At 44.3% G+C, this 16,485-nt stretch overlaps 1 long non-coding RNA gene across 1 annotated transcript; it reads left to right on the forward strand.

The window, feature by feature from the left end:
• Positions 1–5,158: 5,158 nt before the first annotated feature.
• Positions 5,159–6,458, forward strand: LOC134227994 (uncharacterized). The gene is made up of 3 exons (XR_009983818.1): positions 5,159–6,077; positions 6,133–6,252; positions 6,387–6,458. It is a non-coding gene; the product is annotated as an uncharacterized LOC134227994 (long non-coding RNA).
• Positions 6,459–16,485: the final 10,027 nt, after the last annotated feature.

Genomic DNA, 16,485 nt, shown 5'->3' on the forward strand with positions numbered 1-16,485 from the left:
TCTTCGGAAAACAGTCGGATGGTATGTTGTGATACGTGTGGTGAATGGTGTCATTTTGAGTGCGTGGGCGTGGATCAGAGCATAGAAAATGCGGACTGGAACTGCAAGGATTGCGAAGCAAAACGTGTGGCTCGAAGTACAGCTAGCTCGTCAACGTCGACAGTGCCAACGAACACAAACACCCTATCACTGGGCACAATTCCAAAGCGTTCCGGAGAACTCCAGGCATTGCACCAACAAATGAAGGATATGCAAGAGCTGATGAATGAGCAGAAGTCGTCGTACGAGCGTTTGCTGCATATTCGGGACCAGGAACAAGAGAGAGCTTTGAAACAGCAGCAAGAACGGTTCGAAAATCAGATGAAAGCAATGGAACAGCAGTTTACATCTCGAGTACCTGAATCGAATACAACTCCGAATGCAAACTCGACAACCTTTAGCGGGATCGACGGCACAGCAGCCGGAAATCGTCAGCCAACGTTGGAGAAAGCAAGGTCAAGTGTAGAGTTGCAGCTGTCGCTATTGGCTGAGAAGCAGGCGCTTGAGATGAAACATCTTGAAGAGCGGCTGAAGCTTCTACAGATGAGCAGTGGGGATCCTGCAAGACCTGATGGCGGGGTCCGGGTTTTAAATCCCGGAGCGCAGGAATTCTCTCCATCGGATAACCCAATCACGTTTGCGTACTCCTGCCAAGATCTAAGCAGGAGTCAACTGGCTGCACGTCAAGCAGTAGCAAAGGAGCTTCCAATATTCGCGGGTGCGCCAGAGGAGTGGCCACTTTTTATTGCTACCTACGAGAATACCACCCGAATGTGTGGATATAGTGAAGAAGAGAACTTACTGCGCTTGCAACGCAGTCTAAAGGGGAAAGCTTTAGAATCTGTTCGAAGCCGACTTCTATATCCGGCAGGACTAGCGGGAGTCATCCAAACATTGCGTACTCTTTTTGGGCGGCCTGAGGTAATAATTCATTCATTGGTCTGCCGAATTCGAAGTATGCCATCCCCAAGGACTGAGAGGCTCTCAACGCTCATCGACTTCGGAATAGCCGTTCAGAATATGTGCGCGACTATCGAGGCCAGCGGGTTGGAAGAACAACTGTGCAACGTGGCGCTACTTCAAGAGCTGGTTGATCGGTTGCCATCAACGATTAAACTGAATTGGGCTCTACATCGTCAAACGTTACGATCCGTGAAACTCTCAGACTTCGGAATTTGGTTGGAAAGGCTGGTAGAGGCAGCATGTGTAGTCACCATACCCTCTAGCGCACCGATTAGTACCATGAAGACGGAGAGACGTAACAGGAGAGAAGATTTGAACGTGCATTTCGAAACTGAAGTCACAACATTGAAACCGGTTCAAAAGAAGATCAACAAGGGATGTGAAATCTGCCAAGGAAGCTGCAGTAGTGCAGCGGCTTGTAAGAAGTTCCAGCATCTTGACATACGTGCACGATGGTCAATACTTAAGCAATTAAAGTTATGTCGCAAGTGCCTGAAAAAACATTTTGGTGCTTGTGAGGTGAAGAATCCGTGCGGCAAACATGGATGTTCCTACATGCATCACGAGCTGCTTCATGATGATACAAGGTACCAGGATACAGTCTCTTCGAAAACAACTCATACTAATGAAGTTTCCGCACAGAATTGCAACACGCACGTAGGACAGACAGGTACAATTCTCTTCCGATATGTTCCAGTCATCATTTATGGGCATGGCGTGTCCGTCAGGACATACGCGTTTCTTGACGATGGCTCGTCAACCACATTTATGGAGCATAGCCTTCTGAAGGAGCTAAAATTGGAGGGAAAACCACACCCTCTCTGCCTAAACTGGACAGCAGAGCAAAATCGAGAAGAAAAGGAGTCAGTAGAGCTAGAACTTGAGATTTCAGGAGCTGGAGGAAAAAATAAGCGGTATCGGATTCCGGAGGTGCATACTGTTCGTAGTCTTGCATTACCACGCCAGACAATGAATATGGACAAGCTGTCATCAGAGTATAAGTACCTAGGCGGGCTGCCTATTGAGTCTTATCGAAACATCTCTCCAAGAATACTCATCGGGATCGACAATTGTCGGCTGGGCCACGCACTGAACAGTCGTGAAGGACGAGAAGGTGAACCTGTGGCAAGTCGGACGCGACTCGGATGGATAGTCTACGGACCATGCTCAACAGCAGCGGGATCGCCGAGCAAGAGTTATTCGGCATATCATAGCTTTCACATCTGTTCTTGTAGGGAGCATAGCGACGAGGACCTGCATAAGGCCGTAAAAGATTATTTTTCCCTGGAAAGCATAGGAGTACTGAACCTAGAGAAAAAGCTGCTATCGAAGGATGACGATCGGGCGATTCATATCCTGGAATCACAAACCAAGCTAAAAGGGAACCGATACGAAACAGGATTACTGTGGAAGTACGAGGACGTGCGCTTGCCGAACAATAAACAAATGGCCATGAAGAGATTAATATGTCTTGAGAAAAGGTTATCAAAGGATCCGGATTTGGCGAAAGCATTCATTGAGAAGCTTCGTGACTACGAACAGAAGGGATACATCAAACGGCTGTCCCATGCGGAGACTCAACCCAGACACCCTCGATCATGGTATCTTCCCATATTTCCCGTGCAAAATCCAAATAAGCCCGGCAAGCTCCGCATAGTTTGGGATGCAGCCGCTTCAGTTAACGGCGTGTCGTTAAATTCCGCGCTATTGACGGGTCCGGATCTTCTGGTATCTATAGTGGAAGTACTTTACAAGTTCAGAGAATTTCGGATTGCCGTGGCCGGTGATATTGTCGAAATGTTCCATCAAGTATTGATGAATGAAAATGATCAACAATCTCTGAAGTTCCTGTGGAGAAAATGCGAACAGAACCGTGAACCGGACGTCTATGTCATGACGGTCATGATATTTGGGGCAAGCTGCTCACCGAGTAGTGCCCAGTTCGTAAAAAACCGCAATGCACAACGTTTCGAAAATGAGTTCCCAAGGGCGGTTGAAGCGATACTTCATGAGCATTATGTGGATGACATGCTCACCAGCGTCGAGACGGAAGTTGAAGCAGAGAAGTTAGCGAAGGAGGTGGAATACATTCATGGTCAAGCAGGATTCAAAATTCACAATTGGCTATCCAACTCCCGTAATGTATTGACAAGCTTGGGGTCGGAAGTCAGAAATGAGAGAAGTTTACACACAACAGATGAGTACGCAACGGATAAGGTACTTGGAATGTGGTGGTGTACCGCAACGGACATGCTGACTTTCAAAGTTTCACTTCGACATGACTCCGATCTTTTGTCAGGCCGAGCTGTTCCAACGAAGAGACAAGTGCTGAGCACATTAATGAGGATCTATGACCCATTGGGACTCATCGCAAATTTCCTGATGTTCCTGAAAATCTTGCTCCAAGAAATTTGGCGCTCCGGTGTATCGTGGGATGAACCTATAGGAAACAAGGAATGGAATAAATGGCAGTTATGGCTGACGGTCCTTCCAAGAATCGAGTCCGTTCAAATTCCTAGATGTTACCGGAACCACACAACAGCAACAGAGTCGAATAACATCCAACTCCATGTTTTTGTTGATGCGTCCGAAAATGGGTACGCAGCTGTTGCCTATCTACGTTTCGAGGAAAAAGATAGCATTGAGTGTGCACTAATCGGCTCGAAGACCCGAGTAGCACCGTTGCGATTCGTCTCAATTCCTCGTCTCGAACTACAGGCTGCAGTGATAGGAGTACGCCTCGCGCGTTGTATAGCGGATTCACATAAATTAAAGCCTTCACAGAGGTTCCTCTGGTCCGACTCGCGGGATGTTATCTGCTGGCTGAACTCAGACCATCGCAGGTACAGCCAATTCGTAGGATGCAGAATAGGGGAGATATTGGAGTTTTCGGAAGCTTCTGAATGGAACTGGATTTCAACGAAAATCAACGTGGCCGATGACGCAACGAAGTGGCAAAGACTCCCGAATCTTTCTTCTAACGGATGCTGGTTCCGAGGCTCATCTTTTCTCTGGAAAAAAAAAGGAGAAGTGGCCTATTATTAAGTCTGATCCCGGATCAACAGCGCTAGAATTACGAACTCATACTTTGCACCATACATGCCAGCAACCCATAATTGACGTAAACAAATTCTCGCGATGGAATCGATTAGTGCGACATGTAGCTTACGTCAGGAGGTTCCCAATGAACGTTCGTCGGCAACTAATGAAGAAAATGCTGATTACTGGTCCACTCGAACAAGAAGAGCTAGCGAAAGCAGAGAACTACATATTCAAAACTGTCCAAGCGGATGCATTTTCGGAAGAAATAAAGATTCTTCGGGAAGCAGCTCGAGAACCGTGGAGGAACAAACGAAGTCTGCCCAAGCACAGTGCTCTGTACAAGCTAAGCCCACATTTCGATAACGAGGAGATAATCCGCATGGACGGGCGTATAGATGCTTGTGAATTCGCGAAAGGTGATGCCAAGCACCCGATCTTGCTTCCAAAATGCCATCACGTTACCGACCTAATTTTATCTGATATGCATGTAAAGTTTTGTCATCTAAACCACCAAACTGTCTTGAATGAAGTTCGGCAGAAGTACTATGTACCATGTCTTCGTACCATCTACAAACGCGTCCGTAACCGTTGCCAACTCTGCAGGATCAGGAACGCACAACCTCAACCGCCGATGATGGGAGAACTGCCACCGATGCGTCTGAAAGCGTTTACTAGACCATTCTCCTTCATCGGAATCGATTATTTTGGACCCATGCTTGTCACAGTAGGCCGCCGGGTAGAAAATCGTTGATCGTGTGAAAATCGTGTCCTGATTACCTGCATGACCGTCAGAGCAATCAACATAGAGATTGCCCATTCGTTGTCGACAGACTCCTGCATAATTGCCATACGAAACTTTATCGCGTGAAGAGGTATGCCACTGGAGATAATCAGCGATTGTGGGACCATTTTCATAGATGCCAGTCGCGAACTCAAGGACGCTATGCTGAAAATTGATCAGAACAAGTTAACAGAGAGCTTCGTCAGTGCCCAAATTAAATGGTCTTTCAATCCACCCGCTTCGCCACACTTCGGGGGAGGCTGGGAAAGACTCATTTAGTCAGTTAAGAAGACACTACAACAAATCAAGCCCAAACGAACGCCCACCGATGAATTGCTTCGAAACATGCTAACCGAAATTGAAGCAATCATAAATGCAAGACCATTGACCGAAGTACCACTGGAACACGAAGAAGCCTCACCACTCACTCCTAATCACATCCTTATCGGATCATCAAACGGTTCCAAGCCCCCGATCGCGTTTAACGACAGTGCTGCCGTAGTGATACGCTCCTGGAAGATGTCCCAAGTGTACGCGAACGAATTCTGGCGACGTTGGGTCATCGAGTATCTACCAACGCTAACTAGAAGAACGAAGTGGTTCCAGCCTGTAAAGCCCTTAGCAGAAGGGGACAACCTACCCAGGAACACGTGGCCGAAGGGACGAGTTGTTGGAGTCACTGTTTCTAAAGACGGTCAGGTCCGTCGAGCGTCTGTACAAACAGCTAACGGGATACTTGAGAGGCCAGCAGTTAAGTTGGCAATTCTGGACGTTGGTTCGATCGAGAGTAAGTCGGACTAGGGATCGCGACGTACTGAGGGGGAGTGTTGCAACTGTAGCTGCAACGAACCAACATGGAAACATATAGTTTCAATTCACCGTACCTCTTGAGTATCTGCCTACCTCGTGCTACCACTACCGATACAGCTCTGCGGAACCTTTTTACCTTGTCCGCGTGAACAAGCTCTTATCAGAACGTAACTCTGTGATTGATGATAAGGCGAGGGAGATCGAATACAACTGAATAGATCAGGTACAACCGAAGTAAACAATCCCAACTGGCAATAATTGCTATGTGTAGCGTGGTGAGGCACAGTTTATCGAATTTGATAATTAATTTAGCATACTCTTACCTAAAATTACAAATAATTACAGCTACTTAACTACTTAAGAGTTTGGTGATGGTAAATACTGAATTTGATTAAAAGAAACGTTGAATTCTCTATAAAATAGTACGGTGTAGTAGATACAGGTTAGTTTTGTTATATTACAATCGAAGCGCTTTATTAATTGAAATTAAAATATAGCAGTTACCGTAGAATTCATGCAAGCTAGAAACGTGAACCACAAACATTAAACACGTTAAAAAGCTTTGCTACTCCCAATCAGCATATTGAGCGCAAAAGGAAACAGAAAGGATACTAAACGTAAGTAGCCCATGACTATATTTTGTTTATAAGATACTAAAGATAAAAAGATGTACTTAAGGCTACTTAATATTACAATTGGGATTTAAACATAAGCATGGCTAATATGATCATTCGATCTATTTTTTCGGTAGGAATTTTATAACGTTGAAGTCAAATAAACGTTCAAGAAATCGGAAACTGTCTTTCTGTTGCAGTTTGCAACAGGGCGCGGATTGCTTCTTCCAATTTGTCTTCAGGGAACCTGCACTAAAGAAGTGGTGCTGTTTGAAAGAGATGGTGCCACAACATTTAAAGTATAATTAATTTCCTTGTATGGACAAATCACCCATTCTCACCAACTACGTATCTCATCGATATAAAATCCGAATAAAAAATGCAAGAAATATTTAATAGGTTTCTTGTACCACTGACTCATTCTTCAGATCAATACAATAAAAGAGCTATCATTGTGTCTCCATACTCTAGTTATTTACTTTAAATCTCTTCAAGGCTGTTCTCCACCTCGTGTGTTTGGAAGGAACATTGAAAATTTAATATATTGAATAGCAGATATAACTCGCGAAACAAATACCCAACAACATAACAGCATCTGTCACCTTGTATTGTATATTTGCAATTATATCATTATGTTGTGTTATTGAAATGTTTTAAATGGCCTCAGCAGAATTTTTACTAGAATGCAACTGACGACGTTCTATAGTGTCAATCTTATAAGGCATTCAATGACCTTAAAGACTTTCTTACTCAAGTCAAATATATGTAGCGAACCAACATGTATTCCTTAAGTAACTTAACCTGGATTAAACAAAATGATTTACGCTCATTTTTAGAGGCGTATCGAATAGCCACCGGGCAGTTAATTATGGCAGCATTCACAAAACCAATTAATTTAAAAATCCGATTGGTTTGTAAGAACAGATAAGAACCATTATAATGAAAGTAATTTAAGTCTACAATTCAATAATTTAACGATGCTATTGTATAGGCACTGGTGGGACTAGGCGTGATGGGGCACGTGACTCACCAAATTGAATGTTTATTCTGAAATTTGATTATATACGCCAATTTTGATAATTACTCGGGATTGGATAGTGTTGATACAGTGTGACATACAAATCCAAAAATACAAAGTCATGTGCGTCCAATATTGAAAGTACTCGCATAATAGTTCGATCAAGAATTTGCACAACCTGACTGTATAAAACTAAACAATGTTTCAACCAAACTAAATTGTTTCATGGTAATCTATCGAATGTTGAACTACTCAGCAAAATTTTGACAACATCTAATGATGTTTTAATTTATTAGATTTTTAAAGCTTTATATGCAACATGCGATTTGAAACTATGGCTATTATATCTATATGCGACAAAAACGGCATGGGACTGGAATATGGCATGGTAACCCCGGTGGGAACTATGGTCGTATGCTGACAGGGAAGGGGGGGTTTGCTCCTCTCCGGAGGTGCAAATCTTTTTGAGCGTCTGTTCTCCATGTCAGGATCGGCTCACAACAGCGTCTGTTCTCCATGTTAGGGGCGGCAGATCATCGTCCGAGTGCCAGCGAGGGACTCTAAGTGAAACTGTGCACCATGGTCCTCCGGAAATTTAGGGGGTTTGGTGTCAGGCCCTGCAAGCCAGCCTTTAAAAAATCATAGGCAACGAACAATCAACAAGAGAGTACGGACCGGAACCATCGGCGAAGACCACCGCGACGAAAAAGGACTAGCGATTGGAAACTCGGTTCGTGGAACTGCAAATCTCTCAACTTCATCGGGAGCACACGCATACTCGCCGATGTGCTTAAGGACCGTGGATTCGGCCTCGTAGCGCTGCAGGAGGTTTGTTGGAAGGGATCAATGGTGCGAACGTTTAGAGGTAATCATACCATCTACCAGAGCTGCGGCAACACACACGAGCTGGGAACGCTTTCATAGTGAAGGGCGATATGCAAAAGCGCGTGATCGGGTGATGGCCAATAAATGAGAGAATGTGCAGGTTGAGGATAAAAGGCCGGTTTTTCAACTTCAGCATAATCAACGTCCATAGCCCACACTCCGGAAGCACTGATGATGATAAGGACGCATTCTACGCGCAGCTGGAACGTGAGTACGACAGCTGCCCAAGCCACGACGTCAAAATCATCATAGGAGATTTGAACGCTCAGGTTGGCCAAGAGGAGAAGTTTAGACCGACTATTGGAAAGTTCAGCGCTCACCGGCTGACGAACGAAAACGGCCTACGACTAATTGATTTCGCCGCCTCCAAAAATATGGCCATTCGCAGCACCTACTTCCAACACAGGCTCCCGTATCGGTACACCTGGAGATCACCACTGCAGACTGAATCACAAATCGACCACGTTCTGATTGATGGACGGCACTTCTCCGACATTATCGACGTCAGGACATATCGTGGCGCTAACATCGACTCTGACCACTATCTGGTGATGGTTAAACTGCGCCCAAAACTATCCGTCATCAACAATGTTCGGTACCGACGACCGCCGCGGTACGACCTAGAGCGACTGAAGCAACCTGATGTCGCCACTGCATCCGCGCAGCATCTCGAGGCAGCGTTGCCGGAAGAGGGTGAGCTCGATGGGGCACCTCTTGAGGACTGCTGGAATACAGTCAAAGCAGCCATTAACGACGCAGCGGAGAACAACGTCGGGTATATGGGTCGAAGTCGACGGAACGATTGGTTCGACGAAGAGTGCAGACAGATTCTGGAGGAGAAGGACGCAGCGCGGGCGGTCGCGCTGCAGCAAGGTACTCGGCAGAACGTGGAACGTTATAGACGGAAGCGGAGACAGCAGACCCGCCTTTTTCAGGAAAAGAAACGCCGCCTGGAAGAAGCGGAGTGCGAGGAGATGGAACAGCTGTGCCGTTTTCAAGATACACGCAAGTTCTATCAGAAGCTCAACGCATCCCGCAAAGGCTTCGTGCCGCGAGCCGAAATGTGCCGGGATAAGGATGGGAGCATCTTGACGGACGAACGTGTGGTGATCGAAAGGTGGAAGCAGCACTACGAGGAACATCTGAATGGCGCTGAGAGTACAGGCAGTGAAAGTCAAGGCAGCGGAGGAGATGACTACGTCAGTTCAGCGGACGATGGAAGCCAACCAGCCCCCACCTTGAGGGAAGTTAAGGATGCCATTCAACAGCTAAAGACCAATAAAGCAGCTGGTAAGGATGGTATCGGAGCTGAGCTCATCAAGATGGGGCCGGAAAAGCTGGCCACTTGCCTGCACAAACTGATAGTCAGAATCTGGGAAACTGAACAGCTACCGGAGGAGTGGAAGGAAGGGGTTATTTGCCCCATCTACAAGAAAGGCGACAAGCTGGAGTGTGAGAACTTTCGAGCGATTAATGCCGCCTACAAAGTGATATCCCAGGTGATCTTCCGTCGTCTGTCACCATTAGTGAACGAGTTCATGGGAAGTTATCAAGCCGGCTTCGTTGACGGCCGCTCGACAACGGACCAGATCTTTACTGTACGGCAAATCCTTCAAAACTGCCGTGAATACCAGGTCCCAACGCACCATCTGTTCGTTAATTTCAAGGCGGCATACGACAGTATAGACCGCGTAGAGCTATTGAAAATTATGGACGAGAACAGCTTCCCTGGGAAGCTTACCAGACTGATCAAAGCAACGGTGGATGGTGTGCAAAACTGTGTGAAGATTTCGGGCGAACACTCCAGTTCGTTCGAATCGCGCCGGGGACTAAGACAAGGTGATGGACTTTCGTGCCTGTTGTTCAACATTGCGCTAGAAGGTGTCACGCGGAGAGCCGGGTGTAACAGCCGGGGTACGATTTTCAACAGATCCAGTCAGCGGAGGATATGGACATTGTCGGCCGAACATTTGCAAAGGTGGCAGAACTATACACCCGCCTGAAACGTGAAGCAACAAAAGTTTGACTGGTGGTGAATGCGTCAAAGACAAAGTACATGCTTGTGGGCGGAACCGAGCGCGACAGGACCCGCCTGGGAAGCAGTGTTACGATAGACGGGGATACCTTCGAGGTGGTCGAGGAATTCGTCTACCTCGGATCCTTGCTAACGGCTGACAACAACGTTAGTCGTGAAATACGAAGGCGCATCATCTGTGGTAGTCGGGCCTACTACGGGCTCCAGAAGAAATTGCGGTCCAAAAAGATTGGCCACCGCACCAAATGTGTCATGTACAAGACGCTTATAAGACCGGTTGTCTTCTACGGACATGAAACATGGACAATGCTCGAGGAGGACTTGCAAGCACTCGGAGTATTCGAGAGACGGGTGCTTAGGATCATCTTTGGCGGTGTGCAAGAAGACGGTGTGGCGGCGAAGAATGAACCATGAGCTCGCCCAACTCTACGGCGAACCCAGTATCCAGAAGGTAGCTAAAGCCGGAAGGGTACGATGGGCAGGACATGTTGCAAGAATGCCGGACAGCAACCCTGCAAAGATGGTGTTCGCTTCCGATCCGGCAGGTACGAGACGGCGTGGAGCGCAGCGAGCGAGATGGGCAGACCAGGTGCAAAACGACTTGGCGAGCGTGGGGCGTATCCGAGGATGGAGAGATGCGGCCTCGAACCGTGCATTGTGGCGTCAAATTGTTGATTCAGTGTTATCTGTTTAGATGTTAACTAAATAAATGAATGAAATGGGACTGGAATATATGGCATATATGCAAATGGAGGCAATATATGAATTTCATAGGAATTTCTTAACGAATTGCAGTATTTTACAAAGATATTTCCGATTTTTTTTTTGTAGAATTTTACAAAGAAATTCGCGAAAGAAGTTCCAAAGAAATTCGTAAAGGAATTTCTGAAGGAAATTCCGGAGCGATTCCTGGAGGTGTTTTCCAAAGTTATTGTAGACATCCCGGAGGGGTTTCCCTCTAGGAGTTTCTATAGAATTTTTGGAGAAATTTAAGAATGTCGGGAAATCCTTCGTCGACAACATTGAATATTTGGCAGTCAGTTAGCGTCAGACGGCGGAACTAAGCATCGCATAAGAGCACGGATCAAGAAGGCTAGGGCTGTTTTTGCGAGTTTACGGAACAAATGGAGATCCAATCAGATTAACCAATCGAATATTTCCGAATCTATCGTGAAATCTGTGTTTTTATACGCCAATGAGACTTGGGGATCATTCACAAATTACATAACGTTTTAAGGAGTGAGTGGGCATACAATATTGCGTTACAAATTGTTACGGTTTGTCTAAGGGTGGGTGGGTTTGTTCAGTTCTGTTACGGGTAACATTCATGATAATAAAATAATATAAAAAGAACGAAATTACTAATAAAATTCAAATTTGACATTATTATTATGTACTATGTAGAAAGTTAAGGTAGAGTTCACTAATCATACCCATTTACCATTTTTTGTGAAATTTTAGTATACTAAACTACCCTCCACCACAAATATTCATACCACCAAAACAATTTTTTTCGAATTACAAATCGTTCTACATATCGCAGATTTCGAGATATCTAAGCTAACTGATATTTTATATACAATATTGTCGCCCAGCGAGTAAATTCAAGATTTATCTCGCTTCTATCACGTTTACACGGTTTTGATGCTCCGTACAACTTTAAAAAATGCATCAGATTTTTAACCCTTTATAAGGCAGTGGCAACTGTATTGCCACCAACAAATTATACGTTTTTCTGTTTATTAACAAGAGCTTTACTAATTGTTTTCCATTTAGTAGCTATCAGTAATGGACTTTATTTTTACTTTAACTTTATTTAAATATCACTTTAATAAAGAATATAAAAAAATCTAGTAGCTATATTTCATATCTAGTAACACTTCAGATGAATTTAAGCCATAAAAACTTGAAATGTCAATTTGAGAACAGTTTTTTTTACGAACAGATGAAATTCGTTAAAAAACGACAAAGATAAATTATTTCCCATTGGTATTAATTATTTTGTATCTCCTGTGTTAGGCGTGATTAGCGTGAAAATGCGTCACTTTTCTTGTATATTTGTTTTTTGGATTTTCGACGAAATTACGTTTTTTTTTTCAAGGGTCCTCCTGGGAACAAAATTGCAAAAAAAAAAATGTTTTCATTGATGATGCGTTTTCTGACTAGGACTCTTCACTAAAAAATGTAACGTGCCTTGTTTTGAGTTGTTTTACGTAAAACCTAATTTTAAAATTCTGATATTTATTTTTGTTGTTGTGAAATTGCGGTTGCAAGGCAGAGGCAAATATATTGCCACCAATGTTGTCCCGCTTGCAAGGCAGTGCCACCATTTTTCCAATGTTTCTGAACTGTTTAATGTATTACAAATACACATTCGAGTTTATTAACATGTAAACATTGTGTCTTATTGTTGTTTTTGTTAATTTATTGTTTAGATTCGTCTGTCTTATAAAGGGTTAAATCGTTAAATCGTCGCACATACTCTCGCGCTGTGAAGCGCATGCATCCCCAAACTCATCTTCAACTAGAAGCCCTAGATCTCCCAAATAACTTTGTTGAAGACTGTATGCGTCTATCTCTTGAGTTTGAAGCGATATAACAATAATTAACGTCCAAATGTATAAAATACAAAGCACGTGTTCTCGAGCTTCAAATATTCCGAAAGGCTAACGCAGAACCTCTAGGTTTATATCTATAAAAGAATCCTGTGTAACGCTCTCTACAATTTCCAATCATAACCAATCATCATCACTCGCGATTCGTTTTGGCGATCCATCACTCGTGATGCCTTCAACAAGGAATGCGATGAACACTTTATACGCAAAACAAGAATCCGTGCAGATACAAATAACTGGTGAGTGCCATTTGCTTCCAATTTGCAGAGACTGGTAACTCAGTGATTGGCAAAAGCACGAATGAAAAGGGAAGCCCAAAATGTATGGTTTGGTTCATTGCGTATCGTGTTCTCACGTGTGACGAAGACATACGAACAAAAGCTGTGGTATTCATAACTGAGCGGCATCTCAAGCGAAAGATGATGCTATGTAGGAATCAGTATCTCTGGAGAGAAGAATTAAAGCTTGTTCTCAAATTGCGTAACGCTTTATTGAACGATTTCGGGCTATCAGGTTTAATATTTTGGTATGATTTGAAACGTCGGGTCTCCTGTCCCCTACGGCGTAATTTATGAACAGCCTCTTTATTAGAATATTTGGGCTGAGAGAAATAATTCTCCAGAATCATTGGAGTAAGAATTTCTCCAAATTCCTGAAAGCAAGAACATTCCACGATTCTTGTAGAACGAGTTCCCAGAATTCCTGAAGAAGAATTTGCTCAAAATATCTTAGCGAGGTTTCCCTTCTGAGACAATGGAATACCTGTGTACAAGGAAGGATGGTAGGCTGAATAAATTTAAGAATTTTTGGTGAAAGAATTCCTCATAATTCATGAAGGGGTTTAAAGCTCTGAGGTTCTGGGAAAGGAATTCCAAGAATTCTTGAAAATGCAAGACCCCAGAATGATTGGAAAATCAGTTTCTTAGAGTTCATTAGGTAGGGGGCCGAAGTTCCCTAAAATCATTGGGAAGTTTTCCATACTTTCTGAAGGGGTAAATCCTGAGAACTCCTGAAAAGGAATTCCCCACAATTCCTAGAGAAGGAGTAACCTTAAATTCTTGTACCTGAAAGCTTGGAAAGGCTTGCACCTGGAAGCGTGAGGAGGATTCCACCTGGAAGCTTGGATGGAAAGGCTTCCACCTGGAAGCTTGGAAAGGCTTCCACCAGGAAGCTTGGAAAGGCTTTAAACTGGAAGCTTGGAAAGGCTTCCACACCTGGAAGCTTGTGAAGGCTTGTCACGGTTGGTTTTATTTTGATCGAATAGTTGAAAACGTCAAAACAAAATAGACCCCATGAAGACGATGACGATTTCATCATTTTTTGCGGCTAATCAACAAAAGACATGTCTGTTTTGTTTGTTTTCCCTAAATTGGACTTCAATTTTCAAGAACAAAGCCGATTTGCTTCGATTTTGAAGAATAATCTGCATTTGAAACATGAGTAGCAACGTCTTGAGCAGACTATAAGAAATCAGTAGTAAATTCTTGTTTTATTCATACCAAATCAGTTGTTTGTAGTATGTTCGAAATGTGCAGTGTAGTAAAGTATCTTTTATTCATACGAACATGTTCCACAAGTGACGTTTACTACTGAAAATGTAGTAAACTTGAACTTACTACTTTTTATTCATACGACCCATTGTGTCTGTTTTATTTGTTGATTCTGTGTCTGGAAAGCCTGAAAGTAGGCAATAAAATGTTTAGTTGTGATTTGTCCCAAGTTTGTTCCAGACACAGACATCGAATCGTTGATGCCAAATGGCATTAATTGATTTGGGGTGCCCAAATAGAGTAAGAATCCTATACAAAGACTCAGCTATGAACACAGCAAACTGTTTGCTGTAGACAAAAAGCGCAATACCTAATAAAAATGTATTTGCGGGATTTGACCGATGGACCGAATTCTCATATGAAACCTCGTCATATCCTGTGACAGGCATTACCTAGCCGTCTCTCAGGTCACCAAGAGAGAACGTGCATTATTTTAATTTGTTATTTGTTTCATGTTGCTTGAGCATCTTTATATTAGTATAAAATAATTGTATAGTGGGGCTTGTTACAGGCTTCCAAACCTGGAAGCTTGGGAAGGCTTCCACACCTGGAAGCTTGGGAAGGCTTTCACACCTGGAAGCTTGGAAAAGCTTCCACATCTGGAAGCTTGGAAAGGCTTCCACACCTGGATGCTTGGAAAGGCTTCCATACCCGAATGCTTGGAAAGGCTTCCACACCTGGAAGCCAGAGTCTCTTAATTCTCGTGTATACATGGATGAGACAGTGTGCCATGAGCACCAAAAGCTCACGTAGCATCGATTCAGTGCGACGAGAGAAGCTAGCGCGCACATAAAATAACTAAGTGAGCGCGTCTCAATGTACGTCTCATGAGACTCATCTCATGTGCTAGGAATGCATAGCTGGCGTTACTTAGGCGACGACATTATTGAATGAAAATTTCCCGCCAAAGCTGTTTTACGCACCTCCCCTGTTGTTTGTTAAGGTTTGCCATGGCAAACAGCACATGAGCTGATCGCATTAAGATGTCTCAATGCGACTCACCAATGTTAATGTGAGCTACAGCAGTTTCGTGAGACTCGCATGCGCTAAATTTTATGTGCGCGTAGCAGTCGTTGCTCAATCTCATCCTTTTTTGTACGCGTGCATGATGTCTGCTGGAAGCTTGAAAGGCTTTCACACCTGGATGCTTGGAAAGGCTTCCATTCCTGGAAGCTTGGAAAGGCTTCCACACCTGGAAGCTTGGAAAGGCTTCCACACCTGGAAGCTTGGAAAGGCTTCCACACCTGGAAGCTTGGAAAGGCTTCCACACCTGGAAGCTTGGAAAGGCTTCCACACCTGGAAGCTTGGAAAGGCTTCCACACCTGGAAGCTTGGAAAGGCTTCCACCTGGAAGCTTAGAAAGGATTCCACCTTTCTTGAGCTTGAGAAGACGTGCACCTGGAAGTTTGAAAAGGCTCCCACCTTGAAGCTTGGAAAGGCTTCTTTTATTTGAGCATCAGGGCCAAATTACTCACATAGAAAGTAGTAAAGGGAATCATTTCTTTGTACATAAACCAGTTGTCTAACGAAGAACCAGCTGAAGCTTGAGAATTACTTCATGAGCTTGCAGGTGCTTATTGGGAAGGATCTTTCGAATAGCTTCTTGTTCCTAATAAATTGCATTGCATTTACGGGCAGCAGGGACTATGTCCAAGGGCTTGACGATCCCTCCCAGGCCATCTGCGAGTTGTGGGGCTTGCCTAGGATGTGGTGGGGTTTGACAGTGGGCCCTGTTAAACCTCTATAAAAAGCTGCATGTATCCGCAAGTAGGCCCCACCAAAGCGACCGTGTGCCGCTCAAAGCGCACAAGCCCAAGTCCTGGTGTTAGGTGGGACGCTAAACAGCCCTGACACGACGGCCCTCCGACGAGACAGGAGGTTTGCGCTGGCCCAATAAGCCGCCTAGAAAACCAATCATTACGAACAATATAAGAGATAATGCGACTCGATATAATCGGCAAAGACCTAGGCGACGAATACAGGATCACGATTGGAAGCTTGGAACATGGAATTGCAAGTCGCTAGGTTTCGCAGGTTGCGACAGGATGATCTACGATGAATTACATCCCCGCAACTTCGACGTCGTGGCGCTGCAGGAGATTTGCTGGACAGGACAGAAAGTGTGGAAAAGCGG

Source organism: Armigeres subalbatus, chromosome 1, assembly GCF_024139115.2.
Source record: "Armigeres subalbatus isolate Guangzhou_Male chromosome 1, GZ_Asu_2, whole genome shotgun sequence".
NCBI lineage: Eukaryota > Metazoa > Arthropoda > Insecta > Diptera > Culicidae > Armigeres > Armigeres subalbatus.